The sequence below is a fragment of the Falco punctatus genome (genome assembly GCF_963210335.1).
Source record: "Falco punctatus genome assembly, contig: scaffold_57, whole genome shotgun sequence".
Classification (NCBI taxonomy): domain Eukaryota; kingdom Metazoa; phylum Chordata; class Aves; order Falconiformes; family Falconidae; genus Falco; species Falco punctatus.
The window spans coordinates 530,160-549,098 of record NW_027660116.1 but is presented as its reverse complement, the minus strand read 5'-3'; positions in this window follow the sequence as shown (position 1 = coordinate 549,098).

The window sequence follows — 18,939 nt, the reverse complement described above, 5'->3', positions numbered from 1 at the left end:
TTTTCCTCAGTGCTTTTAATTAATTTGATATTTTTATCATTGTTGAAGCAGCAAGCACTTTGATTTAGGAATTGCCTACAGCAGCAAACTCCCTTCAGCAGAACTGATCCAGACTCCCCCACAGCTGGGATTTCTGCTCCCATCCCCACCCCCTCCTGGAAGGGCCCTAAGGCAGCCAGCCCAGGCACAGACACGTACCTATTGCTCTAACACAGGCGCTGACAGCCAGCGCCTCACCCGCCACCCAGCACCTCGCCTACCACCTGCTCAGCTGGGGTTTAAGGTTGTCAACACAGATGCTGCCCCATCCAAGACAAAAAGAATAATCTCTTTTTCTAGACATCTCAAATATTAACCCTAGAATCTGCAGAAGGGCTTTTGCTTTTCCTATTTGGAAGGTAAAACACTAGGAAGGGAACTGCAGCAAGCAACCTGCATGATTTAATACCGCATTTCAGGAAAGTGTTTCACCTTCAGCAAGTCATTCTGAATTGGCAATTTTGTACTCAATCTTGCAGCTAAGCCCTCTAAAATAAAAGCTATGGGCAGCCCATATGAATTTAAAGCACCTGTTATCTGGGTACTTCACGTCCTGCACTGTTTCGATCCTCAGAAACTCATTAGCAAATGAAGAATGTTATTTGCTTTTATTGTTGTTGTTCTTTTGGCCACACTACTGTAACAAAGGCATTGCAAAGCCAGTTGAAAGCTACCTGCCTTATTAAGTCTTGGCATGCCATATTTACTTAGCTCCCTCTTTCAGGTGCCGGGTAGGCAGGGGAGGATGCAAGTTCAGATCAGCAGGAGGATAAAGAAAAAAGGAACTTCAACAACTGGAGCTACTTGAAGGAAGTAAAAGGAAGTAATTGTCAAGTCGTTGTCATTGCTAAGGAGCAAATGGATCAACAGCAATGCAATTAAGAGCCCAAGAAATAAATACCCCCCAAAAGCAAGCACTGGCAGCCTTCCCAGCTCCCTTGCTGGTGAGGGGCACTGGGGCCACCTGCACAGCAATGCACAAGGGATTTCTCCATGGACCTGAGGGCAAGGCTAAAGCAGCAAGGATTTGGTTTCACAGAGACAACCACGAGCTTGGGAGAGAAAGCTGCCTCTCGCCATTCACGCAGATGCACATTATGCTACAAGCCCCCTCTCCAGGGACACCGTGGGACATGGCATCCCGTGCAAGGCTTGACTCAGCACTTCAGAGCGGGCTGACCCTTCAGCCACTCTCTACCACCCCACCAAAGTGGGACCTTGCACCAGGCTGAATGCAGCATCAGCCCAAACAGGGGGAAAGCCAAGGCAGAGGGGTGCTAGGCAGAAGCTGGCTGCTTGTGTCGCTGTGAACCCATGGTCCCTTAAGCTTTTGAAAGCTGACTTGCCCTCCCTTGGGGGTAAGAGGTTGCAAAGTCTCTACTGCAGCACCGCCTCGTGTTACCAGGGCACTAACTCTGCTACGCCCTTGCTTGCAGCCTAGGGGCACAGTTGAGACCAGTGCAAAATGTTGTTCTGCTTTGCAACTGCAAACTCTTAGCAGACTGTTTAAGACCAGGTTTCTAAATAAACGTGCCCGGATGACAGAGGGGTTGCATCCGATCTATGCTTTAAAGTTTGTTGTGTTTAGACACAGCTTCAGGCTATAGGTTTTCATGCAAATACGACTTCATCCTTCATACAACTCCCCTCTCAATTTCAAGGAAGATACAGACAGTTGTACGATGGTTCCCCTTCTCGTGCTCCCCTGTGACAAGCAGTAAATTACAAGCTCTGGCCTTCCCGGTATCACCACTGGCACCTGAACTGGCACCCACTGAGACTGAAGCAGCTGCTCGTCTTTGGTGCTGTTTCAGGCTCTTTGTAAACTCAGGCTAACAGTAATTACTGTCACACCAATATCAACCCTAACTGCCCAGAACCCCAAACTCAGATGTCAGTTTCCCTGCATAACCTATCCCAAACGCTTCACTGAACTCCTTGCAGCAGCCAACTTGCACAGAAAAGATCCTTGTAGCATGAGGTAACACGGCAAGCCAAGCAGGGAAAGCTCCCGCTGAAACCCTGATATCAGAAAGGCTGGAAAATAAGGGCCATCACAAGACAGGAGAGACCGGAGGATGAAGATCTGTTTGCAGCAGAGGGGGTGCCCCTGCGCCTGCCCCCCTCACCTGCCGGTTCGCAGGAGTCTTTGAAATGAGTCACTTGGCTTCACGTTCATGTGGCGCCGGGCCATTTGCCTTGGTCTTCTGCCCCTTTCCTCCTCACAAGAGTCATCTTTAAAGTATTCTTGGAATAGCTTCTGTGCACAACAAAACATCTAACAGGGCTGGGCTGAATTTTAAAGGACTTCATTTCAGTAATGCAATAACTCGCTGTCCTGTCGTATTCCATAGTAATCAATGTGCATTAATTCAGTCTCCACCGAGCATCAGCAATGAATTTCACAAACCTCACAGACTGAACTTGCATTGCCTGAAAACAGTGTACTGCTACAGTGAAAAGAGCAAGAGGACAACACAGAATAAGCTCTGCTATGTTTTTATGTGCTTCTTACTTCCTTCTTCCTTTACAATAAACTATTAATAAGCCTGTAGGATGCACAAATGGAAGTATTTCTGTCTGTTGTTTATCTGCCGGTCAGTGCCACAATGGTTTCCAATTCAGCAGAGGCCGTCAGACCATAACGCAAGAACACACGGGAACAGGGGCTGGCACGAGAACACCCACGCTGTACAACTGGAGCCACAAAACAGAAACGTGCAAATCAGAAGCAGCAAGAGTAACAAGTTGGAAATGTTGCCCAGCAGAAAAATTAGCAGTTCATTTATAACACAAGTGCCAATAAACCAAGAGGCACACCAGCTATTTCTTTACTGACAGTCCAACCACGTGGCACGTTCCCAAATGACTGCGAGACAGTAGGAAACTGCTCATTTTCCAAGAAAGGGCTACGTGGCATTTCAGCCACTAACAACTCACATGGCCCGATTACTTAGGGCTTAGCCACAATTTTACTCCTTTCAATCAGGAGTGACTTCGCTGAAGTCAGACTTACCCCAGGGAAGAACAGATTCAAAGCAAGAGAATTATACAAACCAACTCCCCATCAGGAAGACCCGCATCCCAGTTCACTGGGTTACCCACAGTCCCTGTGGATCGTGCAGCATCAGGGATGTAGGGGTTGTTAAAGGCAGCACTCCTGAGCCTTCCACAACTAACACAGATACTCTGCAGGCAAGCAACTGCAAGCCCAGTGCAGGTGGCTTTACAGAACCATTTCCGAAAGCCTGCCTCTTGGCCAAGGGCTTTGCAAGGTGCTCTGCACATCCTGACCATGCTACTGATGCATTTCTAGCTGAGCGACAGCACTGCGGGACTTTGCTGACTCACACTCCATCAAGTATGAGACAAAATTCTAATTTGTACAACATTCTGGTTCTGCTGTATAATCCCCATGTGCTCCTCACCAAGAAGCCCACATCCCTCCCCCAATGCCCTGCAAGGAGCACAAAACCCAGTTTGGCAGAAACCGCCGTGGTGTCGCTGAAGCTGTGCAGAGGACCTTGCTGGCACAGCTCCCTAATGCCACACACTCACCAGTTCAAGGGCAAGACAAGGGACAAAGTACTGGACATGAGTGCTCCTGGGGGTTCTCTCACCCTACTTCTATTTGGGGTGATGTTCATCTGTTGCTCTGCTGCTTCTCTCTAGTTGAAGAGCAGCAATTTGCCCTTCATGGGAACCAATTTACTTCCACACCCAAAATGAATGCTAATTCATACTAATAAATCGCATTTTAAAGGAAACAGCGTCCTCTGCAAAGCCTACCTCGGTGAGATTAAGGTCTTGTGTCACTTGGGCAGTATGGAGAACTGCCCTAGGCCAACATCATTTTAACCTTCCATACGAATGACGTAAAACCATTTCTCAGTCCCTCCCCAAAGCAACAGATCATTTCACAAGCTCAGGGAGCCAGGGACCGCAGGGCATTTCCTCTCTAGTTTGCTACAGCCACGCTGTTTGAGGATAGGACAGGGCATTAAACTAAATCTAAGCAGCGAACGCAAGATGAGAGAACAGCTGTTCCCAAAGGGATCCTGCGCCTCTGGCCTGGTGCGGAAACGCCAGCTAGCTCAGAGCGACCCCCTCACCTTGCATCACCCACAAAGTCACACAAAGAACCCTGCCAAGAGGCAGCAGAGTGCTGGTGCAAAGAGTCAGCCTGTCTGCCTGTGTTCCCCTGTAGGACAAGGCCTCAAGGACAAGAGTCCAAGTACTGATAGCCTGATGAATAGAGACTTGTTAGAACTTGCAGGGCACAAGCCCTGGGAACAAAGGAACAAGCCAACTGCAGACCCCTGAGCCGTTACAGCTGAGGAGGCAGCCAGACGGACAGAGAAACAAGTAGCCGGATAAGGGAACGGATGGCGCCGATATGTAACTTTGTTAATCAAGAAAGCCGCCTGGAAAGAAACCCCCTAATTTTGGAATAGAAACTGTTGCTATGTCAAGGTAAACTAATAAGTTCCTATTGTTTTAACGGTGTGCCTTAAATGTCAACCAATCAGTGTTTTTTACGCTTAAGATTTAACCAATCAGTGTGTAATATGTAGAAGGTAGAAACATATATAATTGTAAGAAAATCACTAATAAACCGACAACTTGCTTGCATCAAGCTGCATCCCGTCTCTTCATTCACCGCAAATTGGTGACCCCGACATGATCCGGTGAAGGATCTGACGTGGACGGACTCTCGAATCGCCTAACTGAGCGACATGCAACGGATCCCACAGAACTTTGAATGATCCGCTGAAAGGAAGCGGGAGCCGGCCTGAAATCCCTCCGGAGTTGAGAGGTGAGCTGTGGGAAATCCGTAATGGGGAATCAGGTTTCGTCCCCAGAAAGAGACGTTTATGAGCTTATGAAAGGTCTCCCTAACAAACATGAGAAAAGTATTTCTGAGCATGACCTTAAAGCAATGCTTAAGTGGGTGCAAGTAAATATGCCTGCAGTGACTGCATCTACAATTTTCACGCAGGAACTTTGGGACGACACAGGGGTGAAATTGTGGGATTCTGCGACAAAAGGCAATACTGAGTCCCACCGTCTGCTCTCTTCGTGGAGAGTTATTTTTGAGACTCTGAAAGCACAAAAAGAAAAGGCAGAGGAAGGAGAGGAGGAGGAGTCGCAAGCTCCTACAGCCCTGTCCTTGTCAGCCTCTAAATCACAGTGCTCCAAACCCCTGGGTGTTAATGCAGTGGAGTATCTGCCAGAAGAAGACCCCTTTGACCCGGGACCGGTAGAGCCTGAACAAGAACCTGATTTATACCCTCCTGATCTACGTGATGTGTGGGCAAAAATACAGAAAGAAGCCTTAAAGGAGGGGGATCTAGAAATGGCTAAAACTATAGTTGCTCCGGTCTTGTATTCTCAGGGTCGGGCAGGGGGAGCACGATGGGAGGCTCTTTCTTTTTTGGTTGTTAAAGAACTGCGCCGCACGGTTACGGAACGTGGTATTTCTTCTCCCTGTTTTATAAGTCTGTTATCTTCTGTGTTTGATGCTTATATCATGACTCCTCATGATTTGAAATCTTTAGCACGATTGCTGCTAACCCCGACTCAGTACACGTTATGGGAGTCGCACTGGAGAGAGGGACGGCAAGCACTCCTGCTCACGTACGTTAACCATAATGATGCTGCATCAGCTGCGCTGGCAATAGAGCATCTTGCGGGCACCGGTGCACGTGCTGATCCGGTAGCGCAGGCTCAACACTGCCCCCGTGCGGCTCTCGAGGCAATTAGAGAAGAGGCGAAAAAGGCTTTTTTCCAGGTTCCTGACGTACAAAAGCCACAAAAAGCCTTTACTAACATCACTCAGGAGTCTCGAGAACCTTATATGCAGTTTATTGGTAGACTAAAACAGGCTTTGGAACGTCAAGTAGATAATGCGGAAGCTCGGGATATATTGTTAACAAAACTAGGTGTTGAAAATGCTAATGTTGATTGTAAAAGGCTACTGAAGTCTCTTCCCAACCCAAACCCCACTCTGGTGGAAATGGTGGAAGCATGTAACCGAATCGGTACGGTTGACCACAAGTTTGAAGCTATGGCTGCTGCTTTTGCAGCGATGTGTGGTGTGGGGAATTGCTATGGTTGTGGTAAGCCTGGTCATTACAAGAGAAATTGTCTTGTGAGGGCTGCGGGGAATAAACAACAACCTCCTGGTCCTGGAGTTTGTCCGAAATGTCAGAAAGGGTGTGATTATGCTAATCGATGTTGACCTAAGTATGACTTCCAGGGACAACCGATACAGGGAAACCGACCACGGAGCGCGGGGCAGCGACGCGCGCAGACACAAGTGCCACAGCTGACATTTCAACAAGCTCGGAGAGAAGCACCGACACCTCAAGTCTCTGTCCAGCAACCTCAGGCAGCGCTGGATTGGACCTGGCAACCTCACACACAGTAACACTGCATGATTCCTCGGTTCATTTATTATCAACAAATGTCAAAGGACCATTACCCCCCGATACACAAGCTCTGTTAATTGGTAGGTCTTCCACAACATTGTCTGGTCTCTTTGTTTTACCAGGTGTTATTGACTCTGACAGTGTGGACGAAATCAAAATCATGGCATGGACTCCATTTCCACCTTGTACGATACCTCAAGGTAGTAGAATAGCACAATTGATTTTGATCCCGGCAGGGGTAAGCTCTCTTACCACTGATCACCCTCTGCAGAGGAGAGGAGGTTTTGGTTCTACAGGGTTGCCTCACATTTTGTGGGCACAATCTATTTCTCCACAGCGACCTATGTATCAGTGTACCCTTATTTACAATGACCAACAAATAGCACTAAATGGGATCATTGACACTGGAGCTGATGTCACAGTAATTTCTCAAGCCAAATGGCCTCCACAATGGCCACTGACTAATGTCTCTCAGACACTGGCTGGGATAGGGGGCACCGGTAACAGTCGTCAGAGTTTGGAACTAATTTGAATTCAAGGACCAGAGGGACGTGTGGCTTCTGTTAAACCTTTTGTGCTGCCTGTCCCTATGGTTTTGTGGGGATGTGATGTATTGTCACAATCGGGAATGTCTATCCGTACACATTTTTAGATGGGGCCATTGAAGTGCGCGACACCCTGAAAATAACTTGGAAGACTGATGTTCCTATTTGGGTGGATCAATGGCCCCTTCCTTTGGAAAAACTTCGCGCACTTCAAAACTTAGTCTCAGAACAACTGTCCCAAGGACACATTGTACCTTCTACTAGCCCATGGAATTCACCTGTTTTCGTTATTAAAAAACAAACTGGCAAGTGGTTCTTGCTCCATGATCTTAGAAAAATTAATGATGCTATGGAAGATATGGGAGCCCTCCAACCCGGGCTCCCGTCCCCGACTATGATCCCTTGACATTGGCATCTAACTGTCATAGATCTTAAAGATTGTTTTTTTCAGTATCCCGTTACATCCAGATGATGCCCCGAAATTTGCCTTTTCATTTCCAAGCATCACCATGCAAGCTCCATTGCAGAGATATCAGTGGGTTGGACTGCCACAAGGTATGAAAAATAGCCCTACAATGTGTCAATGGTACGTTGCAAAAATACTCAGTCCTGTCCGAAATGCTATGCCTACTGTGTTATTGTATCATTATATGGATGACCTTTTAGTGGCAGCACAACATCACAAAGTCATGGAGAAAGCTGTAGCCCTTGTCACAGATGCCGTGAATTCGGCAGGTCTCTCTATAGCACCAGAAAAGGTCCAGAAGTTTCCCCCTTGGAAATATCTGGGCTGGCGAATAAGGAAAAGGTGACAAAAGGAACTAGTTGTTAGACCATGTCCAGATATTTTCAGCATCATATTGTCTTCTGAATGTGGTGCCGTTTGCTCTATACCTGTCACTATGGCTATCACCAAGCGTTATTAGAAGCGAGTCAGGGACTGCACATGTGCTAGTGCAGATCCACCTTCACCGTTCCAAAGGAAACAACTCCATAACGACAGATTAGTGAGAAAGCAGGAATAAAGGCATTTTTATTTTGTATAGATATATCTGTTTTCAGAAAGGAATTCAGTTTATTAATAAAACTATTTTTGTTGAAGTTTAGCAGCAGATAGATAAAATTAGCTGGAGGGTTACTTACTTTCAAGTATATCCAGTGTTCCACTCCTCTCCTGGCAGAAAAGAAAAGTACCTTCAGGTTTTCAAGGCACAGATTGTGTATTTCGTGTGGTATGAACTAATTTCTTTTAACATTCAGCTGTGCAACTCACCAGTTCCAAGAACTGCGTGTTATAGTTTGCATTCTGAACAAAGCTAAGTACCTTCCCTTCCAGGGCTCTTTTGTCTTCTAAATGCATCCTCCTTGGTTGTATTTCATCTTACTGTGTTCTCACTGCTTCTCTATAAACGAACATATTAATCCTTAATTTTCTAGGTTTCTTGCTCCATTTGCCAAAGAAGCATTTTCGTTCTCTCAGGAGCTGCAGATGCAGATTACCACTGTGCCAGCTTCTTCCTGTCTGGAGTGGTTTGGCAAAAGGAATTAGTTCAGGAAAGTTCATAAACGTCTATTTTCTTTTCACTTCTACTACACTTCACAGCTGTCTCACTGTGCTCTTGTCACTTTTCTTTTGAGTATACTTGTGAAAACCCATCACAGCAGCTGAGGTCTGCAGGGTTGGAAAGCTGACCTTCCAACGCAAGGGGCAGAAATACGGGAGGCAATCTTTCCCCCATCAAATAACAGTTCCTCCACAACTCTTTCACTGTTTGGGATATCCCTGAGAAAATGCAAAACCTCAATTTTGGCTTGTTGCAGCATTCACAACGATGGAGAAAAAGCTGTCAGGATTCACTTGTCAGCAGCTTAGGAGCTGTGGAACTTGAGGTCCATTTGAAAATGCTTCAGTTATTTGTATGCAGTAGACCTAGATGCAAGGGCATTAAAATCTGGCATGAAAGCCTATATGAGCAGGATATGCTCTAGTCTGAAAGAAGACAGGTTTGGATTGAGATAAAATGAAACACAGACAACTAGAAAGAAGTACAAGTGCAATACTGCTGGTTGACTTCATGTTTAAAAACATGGCACATCAGTGCAGAGAAAAACTAGTCTGTAGCATCCAATTAGAGCTGCTGCATTTTTCTAAGCTGTCCGGCTTATTCTGCATCCAGGCAAAACAATTCACAGAAATAGTATATTCCCTTTTTTTTGTATCACTTCAGGAGAAAAGGAAAAAAAAAACCCAAACAACAAAACACGCAAAACCCCAAAACTGTTGTTATAGAGGTATCATCTATAGAGATAAAGAAGGCCTAAAATGAAGCAAGAATTCATAGAATCACCTTTCTAAATCTTCAGCTGCTCAGTCTTGAAAATATGGGGGAAGAAAGCTGAAATGCATGTGAGTTAGCATGCGGTTGCATAAAGCTATCCATGAGATCAACTAGGACTCTAGGAATTTCCAAAGAAGTTGATCCCACCACATCTGCTTTCTCCCTACCTGTGAGAAAGGACATCGTGAAAATCAACCTTCAGACAGATAAGATTCCTTCCCCCTTTGAGTACTGCATCGTCACAGAGAGCCCAGCACCCCCAGAACAGCAAGAGAGATGAAGGAACCGGCACTTACTGCCACAGAGCATTTCCAGTCGGTTTGATACTGCAGGTCAGCTACAAGCAACAGGATCCAACTCATGTTCAAAGAGCTCCAGCTCTACGTCTTATTGAACAATGGAAGTGGTGCACTCTGGAAACTCTAATTTAGATGTCCCACTATATATGCTGGTAAAAGCAGATAGATAGATAGATAGATAGATAGATAGATAGATAGATACACACACACACTGATTATTCAGACATAATCTGGGGTTTGCCTCACGCCTCCTGCAATGAAGCCACTGATACTTACCTATCGTCACACATACAGGGCATTGCAAACCATCCTTGAAACAACTCATCAGCAACTAGTAGACTCTGTATTAAAACTGTAGCAGTATTAATATTTGATGTCTTCACAGCAGTAAAGATTTATTTATTTTTTAAAAAGCAGAAAAGTCTGAGAAAGCCATTATTTGTCACGGGATGATCCAAAGGCTGTTAATCTCCTGTCTACAGCTTAAAGAAAGAAAAAAGGAGAAAAATCTAATTTAAACAAGTGTTATTAGGGATAAAAATTCAGACTGATGTTACATTAAATTATTTGGGAGGCTGAGGTATCCAGCCATGGTCTTCAGTATAAAAGAAAATTATAGGGTCTATCAACTAGAGAAGCGGTGCTCTGAGCCTATGTGCTGGCATGCTTACAGTTTTTTTAATGTCTGGCAGGATGTTTTACAAACTAAACTCAGCAAGGTGACGATTCCACCACAAGGTGCTTCAGATGGTTTTGCTAATAATTTTGATCAGCTGAAATGGAGAAAAACGTAACTTCATTTATTTGGCTTTTCCAGAACCTGTCAAGTCTGAGCAGAACCATTAATTTCTCCCTTCTGCATCTCCCCCACCTTCTTCCAGAAAAGACGCACTTCAATTTTATTTTTTTTCTACAAGTATTCTGCATAATCAGCCTTTGTTCCCAAAACAAATTTCGGTCATTCTTTGTTCTTTTCCTTTGCTAGAAGGAAGTGCCATTTCTTGAGAATGTTCATTGGAGGCTGGTACTGCTACTGCTGCAAACACGGAAGTGCTAACCACCATCTATTGGCTTTTCTTTTAAGAGCCTTTTAACCAACTTTGTTAATGGACTGAATGCAATTTAGGTATGGAACTTGGCTAAAATGTAGCTTCAATTGGCTATTAAAATTTAAGAGCCAACTAAGACAGCTAATTACAAAAAAAAAGCTCCAGTGATAATCTTAAGCAGAATTAGTAATAGCAAATGACAGGCTGTCTAGTCTTATTCCCAAAGGGAAAGAAACTCTTAACTAAGAAGTCAACCAGACAACGTGCAGAAAACCTAATTGCATTACTCTTATTATGGCATCCCAAATCTGGCAGCTCACTAGGATAAAACAGTGAGTAAAGTCTGTCAAACTACTCAGGAAAGCAACTGACCCTTCTTAATGCTAGCTGTAACAGACATCGGGAATTATGTTAATATTTTATATTAACTTATTCCTGTAAAAATTAGCAAAGCAGCACCATCTAAAAAATATCTTATACCCATCCTGAATTTGATTCAAAACATATGTTTTCAAAACATAACCTCGGCGTTCATTCAACATTTTATGCTATAACATATTTATTTCAGTAGCGATTCAGCCATAAAATCAAGCAAGCATAGCACTGGGCATCCACACAAATACACCACCCACTGGCTCATATGCATTCGTTTTGGTTTGCCGAACTTCATAAAGCAGTCTCCCTGATAAGAATAATGTTCATGCCCTAACAATTTTTGGTTGGTTTTTTTTGGTTTTTTTTTTTTTTCAGTATCTAAATGTAAAGTAGTGGTATTTCACACCAAAATTAAACACTGCATTTTTTTACTTACAACTCTGAAAACAAGACTCAAAGCCAGGCAAGGAAGTACTTTTAAGAAAGGTTTTGGTAGGTTACATGCTTCTCAACTATGAAAAAAAGGTAAACCATTATTTTGTTATGAGAAGCACATGCAAGTCAAGCTTTCACTGGAACTAGACACTTTACAAAATTATTAACAATTACAACTTTTCACTAACATAAAAAGAAAACCTGAGGGGGCAGTTGAGAATGGACCTTGGATTTTGGTTTGTTCTTTTCTTTTCCCTGGGCTCTATGTCTGAAATGCTGGTCTCCTCCTTTCCAGAGAAAATCTGAATAATTAGAAAAGTGACACAAACACAAATACTATGAAAAAAATAACTAACATTCACTACCTGTTCTCCAAATAATTGTTTAAACTTATTTTGTAACAAACTGGAATGCAAGGACGTGATTTTTGTCTTACATTCTCTTTTTTCAATTCAAACACTCAAAAAATATTTAAAAGGTGTCTCTACCATTTCAGACTTCCTCTTGGTGTACATCTAAGTGACCCTCAATAGGACTTACTCAAAATTAGAAGAAATCAGATGCAACACCACTGTTCTTTGTAAAGTACCCACAACAAAAGTAAATAAAGCTTTATTTCTACATTATAAAGCAGAAAAAAACACTTTAGTTTGCCTTTAAGATATGGATTTGTGTGTATAAAGAAAACACATCCTCACTTCAAAGTTGGCAAAACTTTGCATTCGTATTGAAGTATTCGTAAATTATGCAAATATTTTAATAAAAAATCTAATTAATAAACATCTATTTTAATAAAACATCTATTCTTCAAAACAGGTACAAACAACATTAATGTTTTCAGGATTCATCACTTTAAAAGGAAAGAAATAGATTCCAGTGCTATGGTAACCAAAAAAAAAGACAACCCAGAGGTAAGCCAAAGAGCAGCTTAATTTGTTGTTCCATCTATAATTTACTTCTGGACTCCCCTTCTGGATGCTGTGCCTTTCTTGGCTTTGGTGAGGTCATCTTCCGCCTTCTGGTAGCTACTGCATCAGCAATTCAAACAACAACAACTAAAAAAGACAAGCCTTTCTAAAAAATAACAGAAACAGATCAGAAGAAAATACGTATAGTCTTAAAGAGGACAGATCGACTCAAATCATGCATTTAGTTTTGACGGGGGGGGGGCAGGCGGACACATGATAGGGAGTCAGAAGAATTTACCACAACTTCTGGGCACAACATTTTTTCCTGAAAAACATGTTGTACAATTCAGCTTCTCAAAGGGTAGCATTGCATACCTTGGAGCCAACTCAATAGCTCAGGTCCACTAAAGGATGAAGAATCAGCTCCTCTTCAAAACCTGAACCCCTCCTTCCTCCCCATGCACCAACTTCTAGTTCCGCATTAAGCCATTTTTGGTGCTCTTTAGCCCTTGTGCTAAGCTGATCCAGCTCCACAATCTGGCAAAGAACTGTTCTTTTGTCTAATAGTTTAGCGAGCTGCAGCATCTTAGAGCATTCGGAATGAAGCTTATACAAGGGGAGGTGGAAGGCACACCGGCAGAAAAGAGGAAGATTTTTGTTTGGCACTGCTGAGCTGTTAAATCAGCTCAGCTATCAGTGCAACTTCACCTACACATTTCAAGCTACTCTTTGGCAATATTTTATTAACAAGTGTAACAAACAGTGCCATCTAAGTAAGATTCCTAACAAACTCGGCAGGCAGGTTGTTCAAAAAGACCATACTCAAATGCAGCAATAAAAACTCCCTGCACTTTGATTCTTTCCTGCCCACTAACAGGGAAAAGGGGGAAAAACCCAACAAAACACCACAGCTCATTTCTGTAAATCACATTCAACTGTAGTACTTTGAGAAAAAAATATTACTTACCATAAAAATTGCTGCCGTTTTCACAAATGCAATAACAGTAATATGTTTTTCATCTCTTAGCCACAGTATTATTTGGTTTACATTTTTTTTTATCCTGACTTCCCCCTTGAAGTCAGTATGCCTAACTATTTAAGTTCTTGCTTGTAAAGCTATATGTAACTCTACAGTTCCTGTTAACCTTTTATTCTGGATTACTGACAAAGAAAAAAAGATAAAATGGAGTTTCATGGAAGTCTGTAAGAAAGAAGCTGCTTGCGTAAGACAACAGCCTTTGAGCCCCCTCCTCACAAACGTTTCGTGTGGGAGAAACGCCAGCTCTATTCCTGAAAACAGGAGAAGTCTTGTGTGGGCAGCACCGAATGAGGACACAAAGCTATTACAAGGAAAGGAGAGAGTTTGTATAAAGCAGCTTAAACTGAATTAGGTTGAAACAGCAATTTAAATGCGGAAGAACTCTATAGGCAAAACCAAACCAGATGGTGTCACTGCACAGCTTGCTTTGCGACTGGAACAAAGTTCAGCAGAGGCATAGAGTCTCACAGGCTCTAGAGGAATTATTAGGCAAGTAGACCGTGATATCTGTGTAAACAATATTATAAAGCAACTTTAGAAAAGAAGCCCAGCAGTACCATGTATAGTTTTGGGCTCTATCCTTCAAGAAAGTTCTGAGAAAAATGGAGGTAGGGGAAATACCAGGAGTGGTGATCATGGTTTCTAGCTTTAGGAATGACATGCGGAAAGCAGACTCCACAATCTGTAAGATTGTAAAGTAGGTATGTTTATTCAGCGCTGGGCAGCACGGGGGAGTAGTCCCGCCAAAACCGTGTGCGCCTGATACGAAAACTTGCTCTGTTTTTATAAGACAACTCATTACATATTCATAATATGATGTAATACGCCTATACATATGCATTACCTATCCCCGCTTCGTATTAAAATTAGTTCTGCAAGTCATTTCCATATCTCTCTCCCGACTGAGTTTGCGCAGTGTCCCCTGGTGGTGGTCATCAGGGGTCCTGAGGATGAAGGCAGGCGAGTCTTCCTCGTGACCCCCACATCTGGCGCAGGCTCAGTAACGTCCTGCTCTTTGTCCAAACCGCAGAACCAGCTTTGGCTTGTTCTTGCAAGGTTGTAATCTTTCTTTGGACTTATATGGTCATAAAGCTGGACTTATATGGTCATGAAGCCCTTTACTCCCGTACACCTTATCACAGTACCCAAGCAAACCGTGTAAGATTTGGCAAACAGCTTAAATTTTGCAATTTTTACCCTAAACAGCTAAACAGACTATTACAATTGTGAAACTCTACCCTATCTCTTACCCCCCCCTCTCTCAGTCCCCCCTTTTCAAAGAAATTAGTAAATTCTTTTACTCAGACTCGAAGTATTGATTAGATTCTAATTTTTGTCGCAGTTGATTTCTCTTCCATTCGCTATAGGAATTTCCAGTTCCCTTAAAACACCAAAATCCACAACGGACAGCTATACTAATAATTAAAAATAGAAAGACAATTACAATGATCATTACAAATAATTGTTTTAACCATGTTAGATTGGGCAACCAGGATGTCAATTTCTCCCATAATTCAAAAAAACTCCAAGAAGTGTTGTCTTGTGTCACTTTATGTAGAATATTTACTTGTTTCCTTATTTCTTGGAGGTCCTCTGTAATTCGCCCGCTCTGATCTGCATACATGCAACAATCTACATTGATCACAGTGCATACCCCTCCTTGAAAGGCTAATAGCAAATCTAAGGCCATACGATTCTGTGATACTATTTTCGATAAGTCAGTAACTTCCTCCTGGAGTGCCAGGAGGGCATCAACTGTTCTATTTTCCACTGTTTCTATTATAGCTGAGATGTTTATTATTGCCTTTTCCAACTCACTAACCCCTAAAAACGGAATGAACCATCGCGCAAAACTGTGGAAACTCGTTGGTCTGTTTATGAGGGGGTTATTTACGATGTTCTGTTTTTTCCTTATGGGGGGTCGTGTTGACCCGTCAATGATAGTAATATTGGGGACCAGACCTCCCAGAGTGCATGCTCCTCGCCATCCTATGGGCAAGACTTTATGAGCCGTTGTGCCACACAACCAATACCACCCTGTCCCTCGTGGGGTCGGGAGACCGGTATAGTTCAATTTCAAAAATCCCAAATCTCTACCTGTCATATTTAATGTACGACTTCTGTTACAATTTAGGTGTTCTCCCATAAACAGCCCTTTTCCCGAACTTACCAGGCAGTTATCCCCCAGTGTGCTGGTCTCTTCGACAGTGATTTTTAATTCTCGTCCCCACTTAACCTGAGGGTCTGTGCTCCAGATTGTATTTCCCCAAAAGGAGCCATCTTGGCGGTTCGTCAGGGGAACTGGCAGTGGGATGCCTATTAACGGTATCTCATAACCAGCATGTCTTGGTATTTGGGTACAGATCCATCAATCTGTTTTATTTAAAATTTTGGTGATGTTTTGAATCGCCTGTACATACCAGTTCTCTCGCCAGGCCGCTGTGTCTATCACCTGTGAAATTATCAGAATCATGTTAAATTTAACCCACATCCTATCTTTTTAGCTTGAGCTTTAACGGCCCTTGAATTTCTGATGTCCAAAGCTTTTGTGGCGACTTCTTCACACGGGTATGATGAATCCAGGAATTCTGTTCTTTAATTTTGATTGCTGTGAAGGAGGTGAGGAGTACTTGGTATGGTCCTTCCCACTGTGGTTTCAAGGTTTTTTCTGCAAGAGACTTTACATATACATAATCTCCAGGTTGGATATCATGTACAGGCCCATCCAGACCCCTTCCTCGGGTCCCAGTTACATGTTTTCCAGTTTTATTGAGCTGCTTGCTCAATGCCACCATATAGGAAGTCATAATTTCGTCCCCAATTTGCATTGATGTCCCCTTTTGTATTCCATAGGGGCGTCCATACAGAATTTCAAAAGGGCTCAGTCCTTCCCTCGCCCTCGGTCTTGTCCGTATACGCAAAAGGGCTAAAGGGAGAGACTGAGGCCTTGGCAAGTTTGCTTCTTGTCCCAATTTTACAATTTGCTGTTTGATTAAGTGGTTCATTTTCTCCACTTGGCCACTCGACTGAGGGCGATATGGGGTGTGAAGTTGCCAATCTATACCTAAATGGTGGCTGGTTTGTTGCACTATTTTTGAAACAAAGTGTGGTCCTCTGTCAGAGGATATGGTTGCTGGAACCCCAAAACGCGGTATTATTTCTTGTATTAGTATTTTAGTTACCTCCCGAGCCTTGGCAGTTCTGGTTGGGAATGCTTCTGGCCAACCTGAAAAGGTATCAGTTAATACCAGCAAATATCGGTACCCCCCTTTTCTTGGAAGTTCTGTGAAATCAACCTGCCATTGTTGTCCAGGCCCATTACCCTTTCCAATCTGGCCCATTTCTAGTTTGGGAGTATTCTTTGGATTAGTCTGGAGGCAAAGGTCACACTGTTGAGTCACCTGTCTCACTGTGGTATATAAGTTTCTAGCTACAATATCTTTTATCAGATGCTTATACAGAGCCTCCATTCCCCAATGTCTCTTCCTATGTTCTTCCCGTATTAAGTGCCACAGTAAATATGAGGGGACAATTAACTTTCCCTGTGGGGTATAAGCCCATCCCTCTTCATTATACAACCCTGCTAAGTCTGAAATGAGTTTCTGATCTTCCTTAGTATATTTTGGTTTATCTTGTAGGGAAATATGCCTATCGGGAATTAAAGCCCCTGCCACTCTTATTTTCATTTTGGCCACTTGTTTTGCCTCTCTATCCGCCAGTTCATTCCCTTTTTCCAAATCTGAGCTCACTCTCTGGTGTGCCTTAATATGCACAATTGCCACTTTCTCAGGGAGTTGAACAGCTTCTAGTAACTTCAGAATTTCTTCTGCATGTTTGATATTTTTCCCTTGGGAGTTCAATAAACCTCTTTCTTTCCAAATTGCTCCATGTGCGTGTACAACTCCAAAAGCGTATTTTGAGTCTGTGTAAATGTTTACAGTTTTGCCCTGAGCCAACTTCAGAGCTCGAGTTAGGGCAATTATTTCTGCCTTTTGTGCGGAGGTGTTCATGGGCAAAGGTCCTGACTCTATTACCTCTTGACTGGTGGTGATGGCGTATCCAGCGTGTCAATTGCCATTCAGGACATAGCTGCTCCCATCTGTGAACCAGTTTTCTCCGTTTTCTATGGGGCTATCCTTTAAGTCTGGGCGACTTGCGTATGTCGCTTCAATAGTTTCTAGGCAGTCATGATGCACTGGCTCTCCTGTGTTTCCACTGAGAAAAGAAGCTGAGTTGACAATGTTAGTAACCACGATTTCCACATCATCCTGTTCCACTATTACAGCTTGATATCGCAGGAATCTTTGTGGAGATAGCCAGTGTCCACCCTTTGCTTCCAATACTGCCGACACTGCATGGGACACAAAAACAGTCATTTTCTGGCCCAGGGTGAATTTTCGGGCTTCCTGTATATTTAGTATCACAGCCGCAACTGCCCTTAGGCATCCAGGCCAGCCCTTTGCAGTCGCGTCTAACTGTTTAGAGAGGTAGCCAACTGCCCGACGATACGGACCTAGCTCCTGTGCCAATATTCCTAGGGCAATGCCCTGTTTCTCGTGAGAAAAAAGGAGGAACGGCTTACCCACATCCGGGAGTCCTAAAGCCGGGGCTGACATCAGAGCCTTCTTTAGTTGTTCAAAAGCTTGTTCGGCCTCTTTATTCCATTTGAGGTGTTTCTGCTCAGTCGCTGTCAGCGCATATAATGGTTTAACAAGCAGTCCATAATTGTAGATCCACAATCGCCACCACCCTGTCATTCCCAGAAAGGTTCGCAATTCCTTTACCGTCTGGGGTTTTTTAGTTTGGCATATCACCTCTTTGCGGGCCTGCCCCAAAGTTCTCTGTCCCGCACTGATTTCATAGCCCAAATAATTCACTTTACGCTGCATTACCTGGGCCTTCTTCTTGGACACCCTGTATCCTTGAAGCCCTAAGAAATTCAACAGACTCACCGTCCACGCCATACAATCTTCCTGTGTTGGTAGCGATCAGGGTGTCATCCACATACTGTAACAATTTTCCTTTCTCGGACGGGGCTTCCCAGGATTCCAGGTCTCTCGCAAGCTGATTGCCGAAAATGGTAGGACTATTCTTAAACCCTTGCGGCAACACCGTCCAAGTGAGCTGGGTCCTTCGACCACTTTTAGGATTTTCCCACTCGAATGCAAACAACTTTTGACTGGCTTCGTGGAGAGGGAGGCAAAAGAAAGCATCCCTTAAATCTAGAACAGTAAACCAGATTAATTCAGGTGCCAATGCAGTCAGTAGGGTATACGGGTTTGCCGCGACTGGGTAGAGATCCTCAGTAATCCTGTTCACTGCGCGCAAGTCTTGAACCACCCTATATGACCCATCGGACTTCTGAATAGGTAATATAGGAGTATTGAATTCAGACTCACATTCCTTTAATAGTCCTAGCTGCAAAATTTTTTCTATCACCGGCCGGATTCCTTCCCTGTCCTCTTTCTTTAGAGGATATT